The sequence below is a fragment of the Chrysochloris asiatica genome, unplaced genomic scaffold (assembly GCF_000296735.1).
Source record: "Chrysochloris asiatica unplaced genomic scaffold, ChrAsi1.0 scaffold00008, whole genome shotgun sequence".
Classification (NCBI taxonomy): Eukaryota; Metazoa; Chordata; class Mammalia; order Afrosoricida; family Chrysochloridae; genus Chrysochloris; species Chrysochloris asiatica.
Genome location: NW_006408526.1, coordinates 35124773 through 35136831, shown reverse-complemented (window position 1 = coordinate 35136831; position 12059 = coordinate 35124773).

The window sequence follows — 12059 nt, the reverse complement described above, 5'->3', positions numbered from 1 at the left end:
TTCTTCTGAAACAGATTTGTTTGTTTTCTGGCAGTCCATGGTACTTTCAGTATTCTTTGCCAATACCATAATTTGAAGGCATCAATTTGTCTGCAGTCTTTCTTATTCATTGTCCAATTTTCACATGCATATAACGCAATTGAAAATACCATGGCTTAGGTCAGACATATCTTAGTTCTCAAGTGGATATATTTGTTCTTTACACTTTAAAGAAGTTTTGTGCAGCAGATTTGCCTAATGCAATGTTATTTGATTTCATGACTGCTGCTTCCATGAGACTTGATTGTGGGTCCAAGTATAATGAAATATTTAGCAACTTCAATCATTTTTCCATTTATTATGGTTTTGTTTTTGTTTTTTTATATCTAGTTATGAGGATTTTTGTTTTCCTTACATTGAGGTGCACTCCATACTGAAGGCTGTAGTCTTTGATCTTCTTAAGTAAATATTTTAAGTACACTTTGCTCCCAGTAAGCAAAGTTGTTAATGAGTCTAACTCCAATCTTAATTCCACTTTCTTCTCCATATAACCCATTTTCTTGGATTATTTGCTCAGCATAGTGATTAAATAAGTATATTGTAAGGATACAGCCCTGGTACACATCTTTCCTGATGCTAAGCCATTCACTATCCACTTGTTCTGTCCTAAAGGCTGCTTCTTGGTCTATATACAGGTACTCATGAACACAATTAAGTGTTCAGGCATACTCATTCTTTGCAGTGTTATCTATAATGTATAATGATCCGCACAGTTTAAATCCTTTGCATAGTCTGTAAAGCACAAGTAAACATCTTTCTGGTATTCTCTGCTTTCAGCCAAGATCCATTCAATGATATACCTAGTTCCACATCCTCTTCTGAATTTGGTTTGAATTTCTGGCAGGTCCCAGTCGATATACTGCTGCAACTGTTTTTGAATGGTTTTCAGAAAAAAAATGTACTTGTATGTGCTATTAGCAATATTTTTTGACGATTTCTGCATTCTGTTGGGTTACCTTTCTTTGGAATTGCCACAAATATGGATCTCTTCCAGTCAGTTGGCCAGGTCTTCACAATTTCTAGGCATAGACAAGTGGGTGCCTCCAGTGCTGCTCAGTTTGTTGAAACATTTCGATTTGTATTCATCAATTTCTAGAGACTTGTTTTTGCCAGTGTGTTTAGTACAATTGGACTTCTTCCTACATCAGTTCTTGAAATGGTTGAACATCAACCAGTTCATTTTGTTACAGTGACTCTGTATATTTCTTCCAACTTCTTTTGATGCTTCTTGCATCACTCAATATTTTACCATAGAGTCCTTCAATATTGAAAGTTAAGAATTGAATTTCTTCTTCAGTTCTTTCAGCTTAAGAAATGCTGAGCATGGTTTTCCTTTTTGCTTTTCTAACTCCAGGTCTTTGCTCGTTTCATTATAATACTTGTCTTTGTCTTCTGAACTGCCCTTTGAAATTTTCTGTTCATCTCTTTTGCTTCCTCATTTCTTCCAGTCACTTAACTTCTTTTTATTTAGCTGTAAGTTTCAGAGTCTCTTATAACACCCATTTTTATCTTTTTCTTCTTTCCTCTCTTTCTAATGACCTATTGTTTTTTTTCTGTATAATATTCTTAATGTTATCCCACAACTTTTCTGGTCATCGGTTATTCATAGTTCGTTCATCACATCTGTTCTTGAGATAGTCCATAAATTCAAGGTAATAGACTCCTGGTGTAGCACTGTAGGATAAGCACTGGACTTCGAACCACAAAGCTGGCAGTTCAAATCCATTAACTGCTCCTTGGAAACTATACAGGGTTGCAATGAGTTGGAACTGACTCAACAGCCCTTAACGACATTTCAAGGTCATATATTGACTCTTGTGAACTTGTTTTAATTTTCTTCAGTTTTAGCCTGAACTTGCATAAGAGCAATTGATGTTTTGTTCTGCAGAACAATTGATGTTCTGCCTCTGACCTTTTTTTTGGCTGATGATACTGAGCTTCTCCATCATGTGTTCTCACAAATGTAGTCAGTTTGATTCCTGTGTATTCCATCTGCTTAGATCCATGTGTATAGCCACCTTTTATGTTGTTGGAAAAAGGTATTTGCAATGAATACGTCATTGTTGTTGTTGTTAAGTGCCATTGAGTCCATTCTGACCCATAGTGAACCTGTACAGGGTTTCCAAGGAACAGCTGGTGAGCTTGAACCACCGATCTTGCAGTTCAAATGGCTTTGCAGTCTGGCACATTAACCCACAGTGCCACACCAGCGGTCATTGGTATGGTAAAATGGTAAAATTCTATGTGGGATTTCCAGCATTATATCTGTCACCAAGGCCATATTTTCCAACTACTGATCCTTCCTCTTTGTCTCCAACCTCTGCATTCTAGTAACTGGTAGTTATCAATGCATCTTGATTGCATGTTTGATCAATTTCAGACTAAAGAAGTTGGAAGAATTTTCAATTTCATCATCATTGACTTTAGTGGTTGGGGTTCAAATTTGAATGATAGTGTTATTAACTGGTCTTTCTTGTAGATATATTATCCTATCACAAGCCATAACAATATGACAAACTGACAGACAAGTTGTGGCTCATGCATATGAGGTGATTGAAAATAACATGCTTGAGGTCAGGAGCACCTTAGTCCTCAAAATAACATCTTTGTTCTTTAACACTTTAAAGAGGACTTTTGCAGCAGATTTGCCTAATGCAGTTCTCTATTTTATAGACAAGAAATTAAAGCTTAGATAATGAAATAAATTATCTGTATCAAAATTTAGATGAAGACCTGGCTGTACTTGAATTACAGGTTTTTCCTATCTGACTGGTGGGTAGATTGGCTCTCTCTCTGAGTATTGGGTATTGTTTCCAAAAATTTTGGGGAGTTTCTATGTGTCTTGTGTACTTTTTTTTAGAAAACTAATAGACACTCAGGTTTGACATGCATAAACTCCTTTACTTTATTGAAAGGTAGTTCATTTAGAACCAGGGAATCGGAATTTACCATTACAATGGTAGTTTGATCATTAGAATAAAAATCTTTAAACATCATGTTTTTACCTTTAACATAAGGTCTTGGAAAAGGGTTTGCCACTGTTATAACTCTGAGAAGATCCCTGTAGCTAGGTTCTGAAGGTGGCTGTGGGCAGAGCATCTCAGTGGGCTTTCAGTGAGTAAGCAGAATGTAGGTTTTATATGTAAATTTGCCACCTTGGCTTCATACAATAAGGACTAGCGTGATGTCAAAGACCAGTATGTTCTTTGTACCTTCTCTCCAATGTTAGAGATTAGCCAAGTATCTCATCTTTTCTTCACGTTTAGAGATCAAGGAGTTTGTTTAGACTTATGTTGAAAGGAAATATTTAAGCCAAAGTAAACTGAGAGGTTGTTTATGTGCATCACATCTTTTATATGCTTCTGTGTCTAAGTTAAAAAAATTTCAAAATAATTTTCTTGTGATTTACAGTATGCAACATCAGGATTGGAGGAAGACTCACTTAAAAATGCAGTATGCAGATGACACAACTTTGCTTGCTTAATGTGAAGAGCACATGCAGTACTGATGAAGATCAAAGACTGCAGCCTTAGTATGCACTATACTTCAACATAAAGAAAACAAACACTCTCACAGCTGGAACAATAAGCAACATCATTATCAACAAAGAAAATATTGCAAGTTGTGAAAGATTTCATTTTAGTTGTATCCACAATCAATTCCCAGGGAAACAGCAGTCTAGAAATCAAACATTTTATTACATTGGGCAAATCTGCTGCAAAAAACCTCCTTAAAATGTTGAAAAGATGTCACTCTGAGGACTAAAGTACACTTGACCCAAACTAGTGACCTTATATGCATGTGAAATCTGGACAATAAATAAGAAGGCCAAAGAAGAATTGATGCCTTTGAATTATGGTTTTCATGAATATTGAATACACTATGGACTGCCAGAAAAATGAACAAATCTGCCTTGGAAGTACAGCCAGAATTCTCCTTAGACGCAAGGATTTAATACTTTCTCTCTCGTTCTTTGGACATGACATCAGGAATGATCAGTCCCCTGAAGAAGGACATGCTTGATAAAGTAGAGGTCAGTGAAAAAATGATAGTCCCTCAATGATATGGACTGATACATTGGCGGCAACAATGGGTTACACAAAGTAACAATTATGAGGGTGGCACAAGACTGCGCAGTATTTCATTCTATTGTATGTAGGGTAGCTCTGAGCTAAAACTGCCTTAATAGCATGTAACAACGATGATTTATAGTTAATATTAGAGAGCCCAATTATTTATAAGTTCATATTATAAATGCTCGTTCATTTGTATTTTGAAAACATCATAGTTACGCTTAGCTTAGGTGATTTGAGAACATTATAGAAACGTACAGACCACTCTAATGCCTGTGCTGATCAATTCTCAAAAGGGACACTCCTCAGATCTCTGAGATTCTATATACAACTCTCTTCTCTTTGGTACTCTGTCTATGAATCCTAGGTGCCTTGGTCACATCATACTTTCAGCTCTGTCTCTTCAATTCAGGTAGTTCACCAGGTTCCACCTTAGTTCTCTTTCCCTGCATTGCATTCAGGACGCATTCTCAGGGTAAAGTGGGGTAACCTTTGTTTCCCCATTTCTCCAGCAGTACCGCCCATCACAACCTGATGTCCATTGTTTTGAAAGCCATTCTTTTATGTATTTAGTCTTTTGGTGGTGGTTGTTTTAGACAGATGGGTACATTTTGCTTTCCCTTCATATTATTCAGAAGTAGCACTCATGACTCACACTCTAAATAAATTTCAATACCATCTTCTATGGTACCTGTAAACATGTATGCATATGCTGTAAGACATGTATGGTCATCCTTATTGTTATCCAGGGCCCCAAAGGGAATGAGCTCATGTTACTGGGTTGCAGGCAGAAATTGAAAGAAATGTTTCATAAGGTTCGCTGTAAATTACAAAAGTAGAAGCAATAGTTCTTCAGTACCAAGTGACATTGTACAAACCTTACATACTTTACTTGTCATTGTTTTTAATACACTTTTTTTAATGTTTTATTGTGAATTATATGATAGTTTACATGGGAGAACTTTAGTTTTACATTCATTCCATCGTATATTATCTCATTGCCATGGTTCCAATCCCCTCCATGCATCATCAACCACCCAAAGGGTATATCCCAGAAACCCGCCCCGTACACTTCCTCCTCCTCCCAGTTTTCAGCCCATAGTCCCTTTTCCTCTCTGAGTCCGAAGTCCCCATTCGCTTTATCACTCCACGTCATCATCTCTGTCTCTATCTCAGGCATCTCTGTTTCTCTGGGTAGGGTCCCGCTCTCGGCTCTTCTCCGTTGATGGTCCCAGAGGCCTCCGCTCCTATCCTGGAGAATTAATCACTCCCTTCCTTATTACAAAACGTCTACCTTTGCATTTCCAACCCTCATAATCCATCCTGATAAGCATTATTCACTACAGTATCACGAGTTACCCATCTGTATCTCCTTTCATCAGCTCCACCCAGACAGATTGAATAATACCTACTAGAGGTTCTGCCTTCCGCCATGCTCCCTAGCACCAGGTTCCCTCTTGAAAGCTTGTAAGCCAGTCATTTCTTGCCTTTGTAGTCCCCCCCTCCCCATTTGAGTATCCAATGTCCAAGCTGCCCTTCTCCGTCCACTCTGTGTTTGGGGTGTGTGTGAATGTTTCTTGCTGTGAGGATTTGTTCCCTCTTTTGAGTGGCTGCTCCATAGGTATAGGTCAAGTTCATCAGACTGTATCAGCTCACCCTTTTTTTCCACCTCTCCCCCCCAACCCCTTCTTTCCTCTCCTGGTTGAGCTCCCATCATCCAGTCATCCGGTCCAGGTCACATGGGTATCATCTGCAAGTGTGGGCACTCCTGTGCATATGTCCTCTCTTCCTGTCAGCCGGTAGCTCCACTCTCCTCTCGAGTCCTCTGTGGTCACGCCACTGACTCTGGGCCCAAGAGTCCCCAGGCTTCTTCACACTGCTTGCCAACCAGGTCCCCAACTAGGTCCACAGAAGTCCACTGAACATTGTAGGGCTTAGCTTGCCGCTTCATTGCTGCTTTTACCCCACTTCCCCCCATCAGTGATGTGTGTGGTCACCAATCAGAGCGTGCATTTCCATTGAGTCTTAGTCTTGAAAGGGGGTTTGCATTGAGAGGAACTGTCCACTTGCCTTGATGTTTTCTAGGGAAGCAATTTGTTTGTTCTTGTAGTAACAGTCCACCTGCCTCCATTTTTCCTGAAGGTCTTTCTTTCAAGAGGTATCTTTTATTCTTCCAGCCGCTCCAGGTTGGTCTGATCGTCCTTTCAAGTGGAGATTTCTCATCTCTGGAGATCTGGATGTGGTTCCCGTTTCTACGTATAGTTTTATGTATTGCAAAGGCTCTGCAAGAATTTAATACATTTTTTTATTGACATAGAAGACCTGTACAGATAAAGCATAAATCATAAATTCACACCTTGAGTAATTATCACAAAATGAACATGTTATCATTGCCTAAATAAGAAATAGACTATTACAAGAATCCCAGAACCTCTTCATTCCCGCCCTCCCCCACGTATTACCCTTCCTAATTCAAGATAATCACCATCTTGATTTCTAATACCTTGAATTTGTTTTGCCTATTTTTGAAGTTTATATGATAAGAATAATTCCATTTGTATTCTTTTGCCTATTGAATCATTCACTCACCACTGTTTGTGAGCTCATCCATGTTATGTGTAGCAATTCCTTTATTTCTACTACCATATAGTATTCCATTGTACAAATATGCCATATTTATTTATCCATTATGCTGCAGATGAACGTTTAGGTCGTTTCCAGTTTAAACTTTTACATAATGCTGTGAAGAACTTTCTTGTAAATATGTTTGGTACAGATGTATGAGCATACTTCTGTTTTGTAAATACCTACAAATAGAATTTTGAGTTATGTATATATTCAGCTTGCGTATAGTCTGTCTAAAAAGCTTGTTTGATTTTATCAAACAATTTTTCAGAGTCTCTACAAAGTTACAAAATGTTGGTCAAGTCTTGACTAGAGAAAGAGACACTTCCAAGTTTCTACACATGGATTGTTGGCAGGATTCCGTGTTGAAAGGGCTGTTGGATTGAGGCCTTCAGTTACTCATTTAGCAGGTGGCTGAAGATTACTCTTCATCTGTTGCCATTGGGCCTCTCCATCTTATTTATTCAGAGCAGGCACTTGAGATGAGCCAGAGAGAGACTGTAAACAAATTGGGAGTCACAGTTTTTGTAGCATAATACAGTGGACTCAACCTAACAATTGTGAGGATGGCATAGGACTGGGCCACATTCTGTTAGAAGCAAGTCATTAAATCCAGATGTGAATACCAGGGGGTAGGAGTCATTGGGGGTCATGTTAAAAGCCAAATACCATACCATGAAGGGCCAAATCCATGTATTTGTGTGTGTGTGTTCCCAGTCAAAGTGAGACACTTCCTATGAGAAATTGCATTCCTTTAATGTACTGTGGGGAAATGTTAGCAACAAGTAGATATGTTAGAGAAGAAAATGTCCTATTTATGCTCACAGATGAAGCCTTTGAACTGAGATCTAGAAGCTTAAGAACTGAGCAGAACAACTACGCATTTATTTTTTTAGAACAAATAAAATAAATGAGCTAATAATTATGGGTTTAAAGAAGTTGTAGCACTAGAAATCCCCATGTCAGACAACTAAAATTTTTCAATCCTAAGACACTGGTATTGGTGGTGGTAATGTGCCGTTGAATCAGTTCTGACTCACAGTGACCCTGTGGAGGGTTTCTGAGGAGCAGCTGATGAGTTTGAACTGTCAACTTTTTTCTGACAAAATATATAATGTGATTTGCAGACAATACAAAATTATCAATTTAAAAATTAGCCTGCTATATTTGGTCAAAGATTTAATTAACTCACCCTAAATGTGATGGATAGAACTGCAGTTGCCTTGAGAAGACCAGACCAAATGATTTCTGGGGCCTTTTACAGCGCACAGGCCAGATGTCCCCCACCCCTGCTATATAGACTTTCCAAAGCTGTAAATGTCTATGGAAGCATAAAGCCTCATCTTTCCCCTGTGGAGTGGCTGGTGGATTCAAACAAGTAACCTTGCATTTAGCAGCCCAATGTATAATCCACTACTCACCCGAGCTCTTCCCTAAGATTACATTTACACACAAATACCAAGATCTATAGAAAACAGACTATTTAGCACAACCTTCTATAGGAAATTCCTTTTCTGGGCCACTCGTGGGCAGACCTATAGAATTCTGTCCAGAAAACTCCCCTTACTTGACGGAGACTTGACTGACTGTATTGATTAACTAAATAGCTTATTTCATTGCCACAAAATCAGGTCCATAAATTGATGATCATGAATTTTGCTAGTTCTGTTTAAGCATTGGTGCTGCAGGTGAATATACTGAACTGCAAGGTTGGTTTGAACTGCAAAATTGGTGGCTCAAGGTCACCAGCTGCTCCTCAGAAACCCTATACAGGGTTGCTATGCGTCAGAACTGAGTCACTGGCACTTAACAACAACAACATTTCAGCATTGGGAGAATGGTGGCTCTATCCGATAAGCACTGGACTGCAAACCAGACAGTCTGTGATTTGAGTCCACCAGCTGCTCCACAAGAGAAAGATTAGGTCTTTTAATCCTGGTCACAGTTCATTGATCTTGGATTAATTATAAGAAAGCAAAATCTGACATTTTTTCACTGTACTTTTTTTTACAAGAACAAGAGTCCTTGATCTTTCCCTGATCCTCACAGCAATTAGTCCTGGGTGCTTTTCTTAGGTTCATTAACCTGGGTTTTTATTCTTATTGATGAAGATCAAAGGCCACAGCCTTCAGTATGGGTTGCACCTCAATGTAAAGAAAGCAAACATATTCACCACTGGACCAATAAATAGCATCATGATAAATGGAGAAAAGATTGAAGTTGTCAAGACTTCATTTTGCTTGGATCCACTATCAACACTTATAGAAGCAGCTATCAAGAAATCAAACAACATATTGCATTAGACAGATCTGCTGCACAAGACCTCTTTAAAATGTTCAAAAACAAAGATGTCAGTTTGAGGACTAAGGGGTGCCTGACTCACATTATGGTATTTTCAAAAGCTTCATATGCAGTGAATATGCATAAGGAAGACCTTAGAATTGATGCATTTGAGTTATGGTGTTGGAGAAGAATATTGAAAGCTTCATGAACTTCTAGAAGAACAAACAAATCTATGTTGGAAGAAGTACAGTTAGAATGTACTTTAGAAGCCAGGATGTCCAGACTTTCTCTGTCATACTTCAGACATATTATCAGGAGGGACCAGCCCCTGGAGAAGCACATCATGCTAGGTAAAGTGGAGGGTCAGTGAGAAAGAGGAAGACTTCCAACTGGATAGATTGCCACATCTAGTGGCAACATCAATGGGCTCAAACTTAAGAACAATTGTGAGGATGGCTCAGGGCTGAGCAGTGTTTTGTTCTGTTGTGCATAAGGTAGTTAAGACTCAGAAGTGACTTGTTGACACCTAACAACAACAACATAGCCTCAAAGAGTCTATTAGATTAAGGTTATTGTTATTGTTTTTAAGTGCCATAGAGTCAGTTCTGACTCATAGCTACCCTGTGTCTGGTTTCCTTGGAGTGACTGTTTGGTTTGGACCACTGACCTTTCAGTTAGTAGTCCAGTGCTAACACCACAGCAGGGCTCCAAGATTAGGATAACCCTTTGTAACAAGTTTAAATGATTGTCACAAAGAGAAGGGATTGCTCTTTGAACCTATGTGTCACACACACATAAACAAGGCTATAAGTCCTAAGAGACATTTATAGAACACTCCACCCAACAGCTGAATAATAGATTCTACAATGTAGTATCAACCAAATAGAGAGCTCTTGGCTAACTTACTTTGTAATTTTACACACTGTGAGATACTTGTAGTACATCTGGGAACAGCTAACAATTACCTATTGAATGAGTGAATGAAGAATAAGCCGATTATCTGTTATTGTTGTTGTTAGGTGCTGCCCATCAGGTTGGTTCCAGCTCATAGTGACCATATGCTCAACAGAATGAAACACTGCCTGGTCCTGACCTATCCTTACAATTATCATTATACTTGAGCCCATTGCTGCTGCCACGTGCCAGTCCATCTCATAATCCATCTGTAATGACATTTACTTATAACAATCCTGTCTCATTATTTCTCTTATAAAAATTACATGAAATAAATAATTTCAGCAGAATATTGTGGTGTCAAAGCGATCCAGCACAACTCTTAGCCCTGCTATTAAAAGTCTCACCTATGCCTAGTAATGAGGAATTTTATTTTGTAACATATCTATTGTGTTCTTGGAGAAGAAAAGGATAAAGACAGGAAGGATCATAAAGAGTATTTGGAAAAGTAACAGTTGAAAACTTCCTAAATTTGATGAAAAACAATGATATACACATCCAAGAAGCTCAATTAGTCAAATTAGGATAAAATCGAAGAGATCCACACCTAGATGTATTGTACTCAACTTGTTAAAGAGAATCTTTTTTTTTTCCCTTCCCTCCAATTCATTGTTTTTCTAAATTTTATTTGTTTTGCCATTGTTGTTGAGGATATACAACACAACACACACCAATTCGACTGTTTCTTTTTTAAAATTGTGGTTTGGGTGAAAACTTACAAAGCAGATTAGTTTTCCATCCAACAATTTACACACATTTTTTATTTCATAACATTAGTTGTAATTCCTTTATAACAGTACTCTTCCTGGTCCCTCCCTGAGTTCTGTGTATCCATTCATCCTGCTTCCTTGCTCCTTTCTGCTTTCTGAGCTTTGTTTTAGGGGAAATGCTGCCCTTTTGGTTTGAGGTAGTTAGTTGTTCTGAAGAGCATGTTACTGTGAATGTTACTGTTTACTGTATAGGCCTGTCTGCTGTTTGGCTGCAAGATGATCCCCAAGGATGGCTTTAATTCCAGGTATAAAAGGTGTCCAAGGGCCAGAGTCTAAGGAGTTCCACCAAGTTTCTATCAGACCAGTAAGTCTGGCCTTTTTTATGATTTTTAATTTTGTTCTACATTTTTCACCCATTTGGTCCAGGACTTTCTGTGGTCTCCATCAGAGATAGTTGGGCACTGTTTAGTTCTGGTCTCAGGATCATGTAGACTCAGGTCATGTGGACTAATTGTTTCCAGGTGTCTTTGATTTTCTAATCTCTCCTTTGTTCCAGTCAGGTAGAGACACATATGTGTGCTTAGATGGCTTCTCAGTAATTACTTTAAATTTTGTTGTTAAGTGACTTATAGTGACCCTGTATAGGGTTTCTGAAGAACGACTGGTGGATTTGAACCATTGACCTTATGATTAGCAGTCTAGTGGTTATCCTACAGTGCCACACCAGTATTAAATGGATTAATTTCTCTAATCAAAAGGCAGAGATTGGCAGAATGGATTGAAAATGATCCAGCTATCCAAGATATATGAAGCAAACCTTATTAGATTTAAAGAAAGAAATTGATAAGTCTACAATTATAGTGAGAGATTTTAAAACGCCACTTTCAAACAGGGACAGAACAACCAGAAAAAACTCAACAACGTTACAGAGGAACTAAACAGCATAATCAACCAACTTGCCCTCATAGCTGTGTACAGCGCATTCAACCCAACAATAGCACAATATACATTCTTCTCAAGTGCACATGGAACATTCTCCAGAATTGACCATGTGTTAGGTCACAAAGTAAGCCTCCATAATTTTACAAACATCAAAATACTACAAAGCATCTTTTCATACCACAATAATACAAAACTAGAAGTCAACACTAAGAAGACTAAGGAAATAAAGTTGACTACATGGAAACTGAATGACACCCTGCTGAAAAGTGACTGGGTAAAAGAAGAAATTAAACATGAATTCACAAAGTTCCTAGAAAGACACGAAAATGGAAAACACAACATACCAAAATCTTTGGAATACGGCAAAAGCAGTGCTGAGAGGACAATTTGTTGCAATAAATGTCCACATCCAAAAAGAAGAAAGAACCAAAAT